Here is a 15,073-nt window from a genome sequence, read left to right as displayed (position 1 = left end):
TAGCTGAGTCTGCTGATAATTGGTGATATCAAGTGACTCACATTTTCCTTTAAAGACCTGCATGCCATGAATATTGAAGCCAGGATCTCATTAGACTGTACTTGCTGTGGAAAGCTTGGTGACAAAGGAAGAAAATATGAATATCAAAGATGAGAGAGGAAAGCAGACCTTAAAAGTATTATATTGGTCCTTGCCTCAGCCTGCATGCTGATTGTGAAAGCTGTCTTGGGTATGGCAAGTACTTTACCTAAAATTTCTGGTTCTGCTGCTGATCTACTAACAACAAAAAAGAGTAAGGTTTAACCTTGCGTGGTACATGAAACACCTCATTCAGACTCAGGATAAATGCTAAAGTGAGAGGAAGTGAGATTACAGGGCAATCTAATACAAATATTTCTTCAGAAGGTTAGTATGCACTGAAGTGAGATAGAGAGAGCAGATTTTGATTTATCACCTTGTGATAATGATAATGATGACTGATCTTTTTGTGTCCAAGGTACTGACAAACGCATATGGTTTAAAATTTTATCCTTACTTTATTTTTCTTATATATATATATATAGAAACATTACAGCATACTTTATTTGGGGCATTTCCACTATCTGAAGTCACCAGAACAGTTTCTTACTGTCTTACTGTTTCACATACAGGCCTTATTGGATGAGAGTTCTACATATCCTCTAACTCTGTTTGTTGGAAAACACAGCTGATAATAGGAAAATAAATATTAACTTTTGTACCTGGCACAAATCTTGCATACAGTAGGAACTCCCTAGAGAACTATGTCAATTTTTGGAAGAATTGTAGTATTTGATAGAACAAGTAGCACAAGTATATTTACTGTTTACCCTGTGGTCTCATGAGAGCATGACATAAACTTGAGTTTTCAAGCTCTGTTGCAAACCAGAATCCTCCAGGAAGAAAACAAACAAACAAACAAAACCCACAAAAACAAACATAGAACTTTACAGCAAACAGACTCTTTACAACAATGGGGAATAAACATTTCCTAGAAATAGACGTAATAACAATGTGTAACAGTTACAGGTTTGTTCTGATACTTATTTTGGGAAGATATTAGGGAAATCTGTGACCCTTTTTTCTAGGCTCCTTTGAGTTCAATTCTGTTGCTTTTTCTTATGATAAATTCAATTTACAAAGTGGAGAAGTGTTCTTGTACTCTCTGCAAAACCAGCTTTACTTACATCATTTTGCCTGAGAAGACAGTTTTAAAGTCTATGTCTGAAACTGTGTTTCCTCTTTCTCAATTCTTTCTTTAAGACAGAAGACCTGATCTTTATGATCAGGTACACTTGTCAGCATTCCTGATAGTCTCTTACTGAACTGGCATAGTAATGAAGATAATGGCACTGAGACAGTGGCTATTGTTCTGTTACTTATGAAGAGTAAATAGGGTTTACATATACTTATTCAAAAGCCACTGATGAGGATTAACAAAATATTAAGTTACAAGGAGACTAAAGGGAAGTAAAAAATGAAAGTAGCAGAATTCTTAAGATATAACCTTCAGACTTCAATGTGTAAGATATATTCCCCTTAGAAAGAGAAATAAAGTGAGCTTTTCACACAGCTGGGTGATGTCAAACTCTGAAATTACAAGTGTCTTGGGGTAAGCTTGTAAAAAGTACATATTTTTTGTACGTAAGAGCATGTTCCTCAAATTGAACAACATGAATTTTCAAGAGTTTGTTCTTTTGTTGAAGCAGTGTTGGTGGCATAATTAGATTTCTATGTTTCCATCTCCTAGGAAGAAGTGGAACACATAGACCCACATTATGCTACAGGCACTGAGAAGTTAAGGTATAGACACAACTTGACCCAAGTCACTGATGCAAAATGGGTAGTGGAGAAAGGAACACGATCTGGCTTTCTTTGCTCTTGCTCTGGTAGACTTTCTTCCACAATGATGGAACAGTACTGTGGGTCTACTCCAGCTTTTCTCTTTGATCTGTGTTAATTGCTAGAGATTGGTGCATATAGTGCCAACACTATTATTACCATGCCAGTCCAATTTAAGTCTAAATTGGGTAGGGTTAAATCCCAAGATTTTTCTGCTTTTTTCCATCATTATTCACTATAACAGAGTTTTTGCGGAGCATAGGCATTTTGTAACTACTTGAATGGAAAGTGATAATAACACAGATTTGTCAGCAGGATCTAAAGCAAAAGAATTCTTGCTGATCTCAGCTATTGACAGCATTTAAATCAACTGATGATAAGTACAAGGATCTGGAATTATGCCAGCACAACAAACGAGAAGCAGCTTCCATGCTGAAATGAGAACAAAAACAACACTTTCAGATGTTTTTGGTCATAGAAGGGGACAGTAGCTTTTCAAAACTGCATTTATACTAAGAAGACAGTAATAGAGCCCCTAAGAAGATAGGGAGACATTCTCAATCTTAGTACTTCGTATATGGGCTGCAATACACAACTGATTCTGAGATTAGAAGTTTAACTCAACTTTCTGTATTAAAATAAATACTACTACTACTACCACCAAGGAAGATATTCTAAAAAAAAAGCCAAACCAAACCAAACGAAAACAACTGGAATGATTTGAAATGGAGGATTTACACTATATATATACATATATATGCTATACTTTATATATATTTATACTGTACTTCATTGGTGTTGGAAAGATGAAACTTGCCAAGACGTCAAATTGCAAAACTCCATGTATTCTCACAGTTTTCAAGATTAGGGTTTTTATTAGTATCCTGACTTTGAAATAAAGAGTGGTAAACAGCGGTTCATCTTGTCTGAAATTTGGAAGTCTGGTAATGTGGTGCCACAGAACAGCCTGTTCAATTTGATGCTTGTGGACATACTGATCACCCAACATCACAAAGGGGATGAGTGTCTCATAGTCAGTCATTCAGCAGTTCTGGAGCAGCCATGGATCCTGAGAACCACAGAGGGATGAAATACTGCTCAGATGCATTGTCACTGCCTGCTACTCAAGACAGATAAACCATGGGTAGCATAGAGCGTTTACTCAGTTCACAATTTCACTGTCATGGAAATGGATTTGTGTACTTGTTGGTCAAGGATGCTAGCTCTTTCTTTGGTCAATGCCAGCTATGAAAAGTGAAAAAGGAAAAGAGGTCTCTTCATTTACCACACAGCTTTAATTTTGCCAAGCAAAACAGGAATACAACAACCTGTCACATAATTAGGCTCTTATGTGATTAGGAAGGAAAGCTGGAGAGAAAGGCAGGAATCTTATTTAGAGCTGAAATGAGAGGAGAGAACTTCTATTCATCTTCCATTCAGGATCAATTAAGCATATTTTGATCTCTTGAAAGGTCTTTTGTGAATCTGTCCTACATTTCTATGACTTCAGATGAAATGTCTGCCAAACATTATCACTCATATAGCTAAAGAGAAAATAATGAGCAGCACAGCAAGGTGCTCCTTGTGATTTGCTGCTGTGGTGGTTATTTTAGGGTAGTCTCACTTACAGACTATGTCTGCACTGCTCAGCTGCATACAGTACTGTACCTCTCCTGTGTGATAAGACTGGATGTTCTGCTGGGATAAAAGCTCAGCTGGGTACAGTATTACAGCTGGAGTAAAAAACAGTTGACTAACTGGAGTAATAAAATTTAGACCTAGAAGAGTACAGATAGAGAGTGCTAGCAGAAAACAGACAGTGGTTGCATTCAGCATCTGACTGAATCATTTAACTTAACTGGATGTTGTGTGAAAAACAGTTGGAAAGAGTTGAAAAAGAAAAATGAGGAGAAATGATTAAATTAGGAGAACTGAGCTTTCATAATTGATTACAGTCCTTCTTACAGCAAATGTAGCTCAACCTGTGATATACAAAGTTAAAATACTGAGTAACGTTGCACAAGATGTGTTCAGGAAGAAACAGCTAAAACAGCTGAGCTGCAGCACTCATGATCCAAAGCCTGTTCTCTGTTGTTTCCCATACACACACACTACTAAATAGATTCTTATTTTCTTGGATCAGGAATAATTAATATCAAAGGCACAGTCACTCCAACCTGGTTTTAAAATAGCTTGTACTCCAATTGTGCTGAATCTACTGGTACAGTGAATATGGTAGGGAAGTTGGACTTATGGATGTGAAAGAAATCATGACACACTACCTATCTGGATGACCAACAGGATGCTTGGAGAATGCACACAAGGTGAAGCTGTTTCTCTGTTCATACATAACCTCCATCTCACTATGTTCCTTTGCTTCCCCATTGTGTGGGCTATGGTCCTTTCAGTCTGCCACTGTGAAGCATCTTTTGCAGCAACAGGCTGCAACATTTCCCAGTGTGCCATGACTTGCAAACATGTATTTTCTTCCTAGCTCATCCCCTCCTACAGGCCACTGTCTCCATTTCTGTACTCTAAAAACAAATTTTTTTCCTGCTGCTATTTTGATGAACATCCACAGTTCCCATTGTTTAGACTGTTTTTCTGAAGGTCAAAGAGGGCAAAAGAAATGTCTTTCATTAGTGTTTAAGTTGCTTGCCACTGAAGAAATGAAACACTAAGAGGTTCACAACAAGATATGTAATTAGGGCAAAATAACTTCTTATTGTTTATGTTCCAAATTGTAAGTTATAATGATGTGAAGTGAAATCATTTAATTGGATGTTACAGAGCTGCTCTATACAAAGTCAAACTCGTCACTAAAAAGGGTAAATCCAGGTAGATTTTTAATGACAGCAAGGATTCTCAGCCCTGCAGTCCACTATCTGGATAAAAGTTTCTTCTTTGCAGAAAAGATGATAAATGTGTTAACTTAATTCTATTTAACATTTCAAGTAATTGTTATATAGCAAGTAATGTATGAGTTATAAGAAAACTCGGCCCTTACTCTCACTTTGAATATACCCCCATTTTAATGAACAAAATAATAGATAACACTTCTGTAGTTTTGGTGATATTTTACAAAATGACAATTATTTAGAAAAAGAATTTGGAAAAGTGACTGATATGTAAAAATAAGACTTCAAATTCCATTCAAAATATTTCAAAAATAATTGTTAATACTAAAAATGCTGAGTTCCTTGCAAGAATGCACCCTACTTTTAATTAATTAAAAAAAAAAAAAAAAAAAAGAAAGAAAGAAAAAAAGAGAAAAAATAAAGGGAAAAAAAAAAAACAAAAAAAGGTTGTTTTTATTTCTAGTTAACATTTTATGGTCTTTAGAATCTTTGACAATGTAATGTTGGAAACACTGTGCAATAAAGAGAGGGAGAAAAATATCAGCTGGGTTTTGATAGGGTTTGTTTTAATATTTCCTTTTCCTAGCATGTGCTGCACATCTTCCCTATTCTGCTGAAGGTAGAACCTTGCCGAGGGGTAAAATAAAACAGGAGCATCTTGCAAATTGAGGCCTTAAATTAATCACCTATGCAAATAATTACCAAAAGCATGTTTCTGCAAGCAAAATACCATTTAAAGGAATATATGTCCTTAATCAAATCCTCCTCCTGAGGGACAATAAGATTCAAGCAGATATCTTTTATTCTTTCTGCATTGTGTTGGACTTGTGGGAAGGTCTTCCCATAAATGTACAGTTGTTTTCTCTACTTCTTTCTGACTTAGGCAGTCAGCATAAGATGCCAGTGCTCTTGTAAGTGATATCATCTTAGCCCAGTCTTCTTGATTTTCCCCATATCTAAACATTATTGTTTGTTTTTACTTGGGTAGCAGCTACCCCAACTGTGTCACCACCAGACTGTAAAGCTGTTAACAGCTCTTCTGTGCTTCTTTCTCTCCTGCACATACCAGTCACTTGTTGAGCTAGAGCTGGGCACATATAGTTAGAGTCTCAGCTATTTGTGAGGCATTGTTGAGTAGGCTGTACCACACAATATGAAGAGTTTAGTATGTTTCTTTCTCAAGTCAGTGACCTAGTTCTTGGAAGCAGTTAAAATGGGTACACAAGAGTTGACAGAAAAATCACAAGCTCATACGTATATACTCACTTATAAAATCAGTTACGTATATGACATTTCTAAAATGGTCCACAGTGGCAGTGGAAAATATCTAGGTGTCCACAATGATTCATTAGCTTCTACTAATAAAATCAGGAGATAATGTGTTTCTAAATGACTCCTGCACTTGGATGTTTTGCAGTCCTTTTAGAGCAACCCATACTCTTCCAATGCTACTCAAAGCCAGATGACATCAAGTGAGGCCAAGTAATTTCCTTTTGAAAAGGTAATGCATGCATCTCTGTTGCTTTTCCTGCCTGTTTTTTTTTTTTTTTTTTTTTTTTTTTTAACTTCAGTTATTCTCCTTGGTCACCTGCAGACATTTTATTTCTTGCAGCAGCTGTCAGTCAGAATGTTCTTCTGTCCCTCAAAGGGTCATGACAAATATAGCACAGATGTGACCAACCTCTAGGCTATTTTGGGACAAAGAAGATTCAGAGGATTCAAGAAGTTAAAAGAAGCTTCAGATACTTGATGTCATTAAATTTTATTTTAGCAAATTATTTAAAATCACGGAGTCCTTATGCTCACATATCAAGAATGACAGAGAAAAAACATATCAGCATGAACTGGTTAATCACTGCAGTTCTCAAATTTCCAGCCAGCCTTTTAAAAAGACTTTGATATGATAATTCAGTCTTCCTGTACAATGAAGAAGTGATGATTCTTCAGGAGGATTAAAATTTGTTTATAAGACTCTTCTAATATCCAAGAGCCATGTAATGACACATGTCAATCAGAAAGCTGGAGAAATAATTAATTATTCATAGAGACTGACTTTTTAACTGAATTACTATCTTTTGTGGAAGAGAGGAATGGAAAGGGTTTCTGTCAGATGGTATAATTTTAAGTAGCTTTGTAGATATCTTTTTATTATAGAATGACACAATCAAAATGGGGATGTTAACAATCACCTTGTCATGTGAGGCTGAGTCACATGAAGTTAAAAGACAGCCAATTTAATCTAAAATACATAGAGTTCTTGTTTTAAGTTAACAACTGACCACTGGAAAAATCTCAACATTTATTAATTAAAAATAAAAATAGAAATAAATATAAATATAAATAGGGAGTAAATGATGATGTCATGGAGAGAAGCATGTTTCAAAAAACTTTCAAGTTTTAACTTTTAAACTTTCAGTTGTCTGAAAGTATACATCGGTATGAAAATACTTGTTACAAGGTTTGCAGTATTAATAGTGATAAATTACTTTCTGATAGTTCATTTTGCTCATAAGGTATTTGTATTAAGAAAATTTACTTTCTTGAGCTGTTAAAGAAACAAATGTTTTCAGGAGGATTTTGAAAAAAAAAAAAAAAAAAAAGGATCACTTAATTTTTATGCATTAAAAATGATGACAAAATAAACAGCCATCAGTTTTTGATACGAGAGATATCAGAGCAAAACTAACAATTCATCAGCAATCATTTTGGCCATCTTGGAACTGTAGGTTCTATTATCTCACAGTACAGGCCCTAGGGCCCCAATTTGCTTGATGTTTGTAAGAAATTGCCCATGGCAGGGATTAAATTAGATAAAATGCACTGAGTTTAGGCATGCAGTTAAGCACTTTGATAATAAAGGATCACAGACAATATTCACACTGGTAATAATAATTGATAAAGTATTGATTAAAAAATCTAAAAGAGTTAGTAAATTATATTTGTGTAGTGCTTCCTTGCCAAGAAAAGCATAATTGTAGTTTTCTCATAGGCTTATCTACAAGCATTACAGAAAAGTAAAAATCACTAAGCCTCTAAACATTGCTAATAACTGGCACCAGGCTGTTTGCTTCATCCCCAACCTATGCATATGTATGTTCTACCCCTGTGACACAGGATGTGAAGCAGGTAATTCTGGGAACAGGCATTTCCAAGGAGGTTGCTGTGTACTAGACATTGCAGGAGGATGGACTGGAGCTAGGCTTTAGTCACAGGTGTGCAATATGGGGATCAAAGGTGAAAGGAAAGGTACACATAGAAGCATGGTGACAATAGTGGTGAACAGCTGAGGCTCAGTGCCTGTTTCTAAAATCCCAGGACCTGCAGTTCTGTCTCTGCCCCACAAGTATCTTTCTCCTTCCCTCCCAACCTCACCACCAGTTCTGGCTCCTGACCTTCCCCAAGTGTAAGAATGAGATATGCATCTTCCTGCTCAGTCTTGTCTGTCTAGAAAAACAGGGCATCAGCACCACTGGTCTTTGAAGACAGGCAGGTGTTCTAGATCTCCAGACTCTAATCTTGCTTATTGCAAGAACCATGATCAGAACACCTACAGCAGTAAGTCAGTGGCTGGATACCACTCAGACCTAAAACTGCTGTTACCTGACCTCTGCACACCTCTGTTTGGGCTGCTGTTACTGTCCCTGCTAGATAAATGAAAGCTAATGGTGTATCTCTTCATCAGGCTGTAAGCAGTGCAGGGTTGCAAAAATGGTATAAAGTAAGCCTTGGGAAAGTGAGTGTAGGCTGTCATATTGAATTTCTGACAGGCTGAGTCTGGAGTGCACCTTGCGTGCACTGTGCATGCCATGTCCATTCCTTTGCCACCTGCAGACTGGGATCAGCAGCTGGGGACCCAAATGTAGTGGCCCATCTGATAAAGCCTGCAGGAAGGGAAACAGAACAGAAACTGTTATAGACTGGTTCAGTAAAGACTGATGGCCAGAAACTGAATTCATACCAAATTAATTTACTGTGCCAGGCCAGTTTGGAGAGAAGGATTCTGGCTTGCAGCTGAAAACTCAAATTGCTTTTTAGATTGCATTATTGGTTTATAAAGCCAAACACCATATGGAACCTGAATGTATAGCTGAATTAGTATTTTCCAGAACTATCAGCAAAGTGCAGAAAAATGGCTTATGGTTGGATGAAATACCCAGCATGAAGGGACATTCTAATTTATTTAACTCCCTTTTATAAAAAGAAAAAAGGCGAATCAACTTTTTAAGCAAGGTTGTGGTTGTGGGATATGCATAATGTAAGTGGTAAAAAATGCTTAGATTATCTTTTCTTACATATCTCTTAATTTACTTTATGTCCTAGAATACACTATGGACTTCACAAAGACTACACCTTAGTCACTAGACTTTGCATTAAACTACAAAAGAAAGCAGCTTTAAATAAAATTGATGATTCAGTGAGATTGCAAATTTATTTAAGACCAAAATTAAGAGCACAGTTGCCCCACAGAAAATTTAAAATTTATTATCTGCCAAAGAAACTTAAAAATGCATTATAGGATTACAAAACACAAAAAAACATTTAGAGGCCTGCTCCTCTTATATATATATACATATATATGTTTCTATTCTGTCATTTTAAAATTACTAAAATTCCATTTTGCTTTTTGTTTGTCATTAACCCAGATATTAAGAAAAGGTTCTTCACCAGAGTGTGGTCAAGCACTCAGATTGCCTCCCTAGGAAGGTGATCCATGGCGTTGAGCTTGCCAGAGTTCAAGAAACATCTGGACAAAGTTCTCAGGCATATGTTCTCAGGTTTGATGTTTGTTTTTGGGTGGTTCTGTGTGGAGCCAAGAGCCAGACTCAGTGATCCTTATAGTGCCCTTCCAACTCAGGGTATTCTGTAATGTGAAAGTTTGGACTGATTCTTTCTGATGAAAATAATTCTATTTGATTTTGATATTATTATTTTGGTCACCTGTGCAAGTGGTTTGTCCCTCTAATTCTAGTGTGGAAATAAAAGATTTTGACTAATATTTTCATTTTAGGTTTAGAGATCTGTGAAAGTGTCTCACAACTTGCATTAAACATCATGATGAAACAGCATACTTTAAAACTCTGTTGTGATGACTCATGATCCATTTTAACTTGTTCTATAATCACCTGATACATTTTCTTTCATGTTTAAATTCTGTTCCTGAATGTGACCAAGACTCACTTTATCAAAGCATCCAAAGCATGCCTTCTATTAAGTCTATGGCACATTGTCTCTGTGGGGGAAGATGTAACTGTGAGCAATTCACCAAAGAGCTTATCAGACTCTTTGATAGACCTTATCACTATGAAACCCTGGAAGGCAAGAGCATGAGACAAAGAGCAAGCAGCGTCCATTTGCATCCAAGGGTAGACAGGAAGTTCTTTTGATATGCATTGTTAATGCTGTTACTTTTAAGAAACCTTTCATCCTTTAACACTGTTGTTTGGGAGAAGCTAGGACCAATTAACTGATTAGTGGAACTGTTAGAGGAACAGGAATGTCTTGCTTGTAAGTGAATGGTATATAAGATGTATGTTGAACACAATAAAGAGAACTGTTCTGATTCTACAAGAAACTAAGAGAGCTCTCTAACTCGACCCAGCACCGACATCTGTCCCCTAGTTTTTTACTGCAAACAGCACTGCAGGTATCTGACTTTATCTTGGCCATCAGAGTGGGAAGAGCACCAGTCTTTTTACACTCAAAACTGTGCCATGAAGACCAGTCTTTTTAATATTCTGATGATTTAAAATGTTTCAGCAGTCATTTTTGCCCACAGAAAATGTTGCTATCGTTAAATGGATTAAAGAAGTGAGTAATAAATCTTTCATTCCTGTAGGATGGAATGTATGACTGTAATAGCAGTTAGGCCAGCTTTGCAATGGTGTCAACTATCTTGTAGCTCCCATCATTCCCAGAACTACTAAAGACAAAACTGCCCCAAATTTAGGATCCTAACTCCTGTTTAGACAATGAGAGCTTGATCGTGGTCTTGAATTGAGGTTTGCTGTCACAGTACTGTGTCTAACTTCTCACTCTGAGGGCAGACAGGAGAGCTTTGTTCAGACAGCAATGGATCCTTTAGTTGAGCCTGAACTGATGCACTCATCAATGCAGATGGATTTCCTTTTAATTCAGTGTATACTTTCAACATCTGAAGTAATCAATATCATTTGTTCTCAGTGAGGACACAAGTGTCAAATGTCAAAGTAGCTGTGACTAGGATCTGGCTAGTGCAGTAGGTAGCACCATGATGGACAGCCTCTAGAAAATCATGCCTTTCTATTTTCCCCAACTCAACTTACCCTTGCATGTACAAACTTGACTGAACATAAGCAGCCTAAAATGTTATGTTGAAGTCTATTAAGAACATGAGAAAAAAACCCAAAGACTATTTAAAATATTTCCAAGTACATGTGGGAGAGGGATTTAAAGTTTCATTGGTTCTTTCAGATAGTTATAGTATTAATAAAACTGCTCTTTGTAAGTGGGTTGAAGGAACTTGTGACATAAGTGACAGACACCAGATGGCTCCACCTCATTAGAAATCAGAGTTTCCTGGAGTCTGAGCAAGAGAAGATGAAGTGGTTCTGGGGTAAGAGACAGGCATCAAACCTTGAAAGACGGGTGACATGGGCTTGTATGTTTTACTTAGTAAGTTTGCTCTTTATTTAATATACTAACAATTATAGCTGGGAGGAGACACAAAAATGAAGGAGTTGAAATTAAATGAAGAATGTAATTTGATATCTGTAGAGGGTAAGAAACTAAGTGAGAGAGTTATGCAGAATCCTAGTTTAAGAGACAGATTGGACCTGCTTGACCTATTTATCGTCCTTGACAGATACAGGCCTCCTACATTTAATATTTAGTTATTACTATTATTTTTAATTTAACCTTTATAGATCTGGACACTTTTTCTAAATGTAAATGATTGTTACGAAATCCTATTGACTCCCAAGGAAAACAATACAGAATATGAAAAACAGCAAAAAATAAATTATCATTTTGATGATGTAAAAAAGGTCAGCTTTTTAAAAACTTTTGATGACAGGAGCTAAACAAAACATTTGGCTGTGTACATTCTGTGTACATTCCATCGATTCTTTTTTTTTTTTTTTTTTTTTTTTTTCTTCTCATAGCTTAGATGAAGGCTAGGAGGAAAGCCCCCTAGCATCATATTTTCTTACTGTGATATATTCAGTGGTTTCATGACAGACAGGTACTGAAACATGTAAGAAAGTGGACAAAGGGGCTTTCCACTGTGAATAAAAGGAATGAATGGCATGGAAACACTGTAACTACAAATATTAGGCTGCTTTTTGGCTGAATTAATAAGTAATGAAAAATATGTATGGAAGAAAAAATTGACTGTAAATTGAGTGTGAATATTTTGTACACAGAGAACTTCTATATTATGAGTTCATAATTTAATTTGAAAAACTAAACACCTGCATAGGAATTACAGTGTCTTATTACAGTGTCTTTTTTTTTTTTTTTTTTTTTTTTTTTTTTTTTCCTGTAGAGTATGTTTTATTAAAAATTTCCTTGGGCACAACTCAGTTGAAGTTGAGTAATTAGGTAGTTCTTCAGAGAGATGCAGCAGAGAAAATGTCCCCACCTCTAACAGTGAAGTAGATCGGAGCTGAAGTAAAAACACTAGAGAAGTCAACAGGAACATTGCATTGAGTGGTTCTCTACTCACTTACTTACATGAATCTGCTGGCATTCCTCCTAAATACCCCTGCTCAACAGCACCCTGGGAGCCCACTTTCAAGCCTGTGCTCCCTGTCCTGAGGACAGTGTCTGGGATCTGGAATTAAATGCCCTGACCCCACTTCCCTTTTGTCTGGATGAAAGATCTATCTTTTTCTTTCTTTCTCTCTCTCTGCCTCTTTTCATATATTTAAAGTCAGGAAATTAAATATTTTTGCTTAAAAACCTAACATTGTATGTAAACATAAAGCTCTCTTGCAGACTACTTGAAATTATCACATCTTTCAGTTAATTCCTCTTTACCAGTATTTTTGAATTTGCTTTTGCATGCAAGTTTTAGTAAGCAGGCAAATATATTTATATTCAGTAATATTGTTGTCAGAAACAGAAGTAATGAATAGATTATCATAAGTTTATCAGGTGTGTTGCAAGAAAAGATCTCCCAAGCAACTCATCTGAATATGAAACTGTTTCTGAATTTAAGGGAATTATAGAATCATAGAATCTTTTTAGTTGGAAGGGACCCTTAAAAAGCCATCTGGTCCAACTCCCCTGCAGTGAACAGGGAGGGGCACTTACAGCCAGATCAGGTTCTTCAGAGCCCCATTCAGCCTGACTGTGAATGTCACAAAGGAAGGGGAATCTACTACCCCTTTCTGCTGCTGATTTCTAATCTGTGATAGATTCATCTCATACTTGTTTAAGTAGACATGCAACATCCTTCAGAAGTCTCCTGAAATCTCTAGGCAGATTCTTATCGACTTCGGTGAACTCTGCAGTTAGTAGTAGCAAATTGAATTTCCAATTCTTACATTTTGGGGAAAAAAGAAATAAATAAAATGTTTGGTATTATAAAGACTGCCAGCTGACCACATGGTTTTATATTTTCTATAATTTGGTGGCCAGCAGGCAAACTGAGGAATTTTAAATTTCCTAGTGCCAAAAGTAAATCTGAAAAGATGGCTGAAAAATATTTAAACCATCAGAAAGTTGCAAATTAATATAAATTACACACCACAGAATAGTGTGTGAATAAGCAGATGCTGTGGAAGGTAGTTTCACTGGACTGCTTATTAAAGAATAAATAATGGCATTGAAAAGCAGTGCAGCTCAATGACACAGGTCATTGACTTGGACTTCTCTGCTGGGAATGATTAAAGCGGCATTAAACTCTACTGGTTGACTTGCTAGGGTGCTGAAAAACATCACATCAATACAAATCTGCTTAGCTGCTCACAGGAAGAATGACGTCATGGAAACATAAATAGGTCCTCTCTAAAGTTTTCATAAATTACTTGGATAAAGGACTTGAAGGTATACTAAGTTAAATTTGTGGATGACACTAAGTTGGAGTTGTTGGCTACCTTGAAGGCAGAGAGGCCTTGCAGAGAGATCTTGACAAATTGGATAGCTGGGAAGTCACTAACCACAAGAAATTTAATCATGGCAAAGTGCTGGATTCTGTATCTAGGACACTGAATATAAGACACAGAACCCTGAATATAAGTGCAGAGTGCAGGACAAGAGGCTGGGAGTAGCTGCATGGGAAAAGGTCTGGAGGTTCTGTTTGAGGGCAAGTTGAAGCTGAGTCCGCAGTGTGCCCTGAGAACCAAAATGGCCCACCATGTCCTGGGGTGCACCAGGCTCTGCACTGTGCATCAAGCACTATAATCAAGCACTCACTGTATGCAGTTTGGGAGCCACAATACAAAAAGGACATAAAGATACTGATTGCATCCAAAGGAAGGCTATGAATATATTGAAGGTTCTGGAGGGAAGGATGTGTGATAAGCAACTAAGTGATTCTAAATTACAGAATCCTAACTTGAGGAGTGACAGAAATATTTTGGATTTGGGAAAAGTATGAATGGCACAGAGGAAAAAAAAATAAGTTAGCTAATAAGCCCACTTCAAGTAATGTTGCATTCAAATACTTTCTCTTGCGAATGGGTCAAGGCACTGGACTCGTGTGTGGCTGAGAAATTGAAACTGCTGTTACTAGAAGTAGCAATTTTTAAAAAGCCAGCTAAAAGAATAGAATATGGGAGATAATATAGAACACGCTGGTGATGTCTATAGATATTTCAAGTGTGGGAGGAAATGTTGTTAGGACTTGTTTTGCTGGTGGATGCATAAGCAGTGTATACTATATTTAATTGAAATTTGTGTCTGTCTCAGCAGGAAAAAATACACTGTAATTATCACTAATTCTGAAAGGACTGTATCTCTTCAGGCACAGGCAAAATCTGAGACATCACTTGGCTGCTTTATGATATCATTTCCTGTAACAAGTTTCAGTAGGACTTGGAACTAAATTAAAGCCAAGGTTGATGCACAGGCAGGTTATATATTAAGAAACACACTACTCTATTTGCATGTTAATGGAGAAAAGTTCCATAAAGATTTCCCATTTAAGAAATTCTATTATTCTATTTTTCTGTTATTCCAAGGGAGTGGAGGGTGAGGATGGGGAAGAGGAAATAATTCTTTTCTTACTTGGAGGTATAATTTAGTTAAAGAATATTATTTGCTTACTTGTTTTTTACAGAACCACATTTTCACAGAAGCATGGAATGAGATACTGTGGAGCTTAAAAGACACATCTATACCAATGAAACTCAAATGTTCTTAAGAAATTTGTC

The sequence above is a fragment of the Excalfactoria chinensis genome, chromosome 1 (genome assembly GCF_039878825.1).
Source record: "Excalfactoria chinensis isolate bCotChi1 chromosome 1, bCotChi1.hap2, whole genome shotgun sequence".
Taxonomy (NCBI): Eukaryota; Metazoa; Chordata; class Aves; order Galliformes; family Phasianidae; genus Excalfactoria; species Excalfactoria chinensis.
This window is presented reverse-complemented; position numbering follows the sequence as displayed.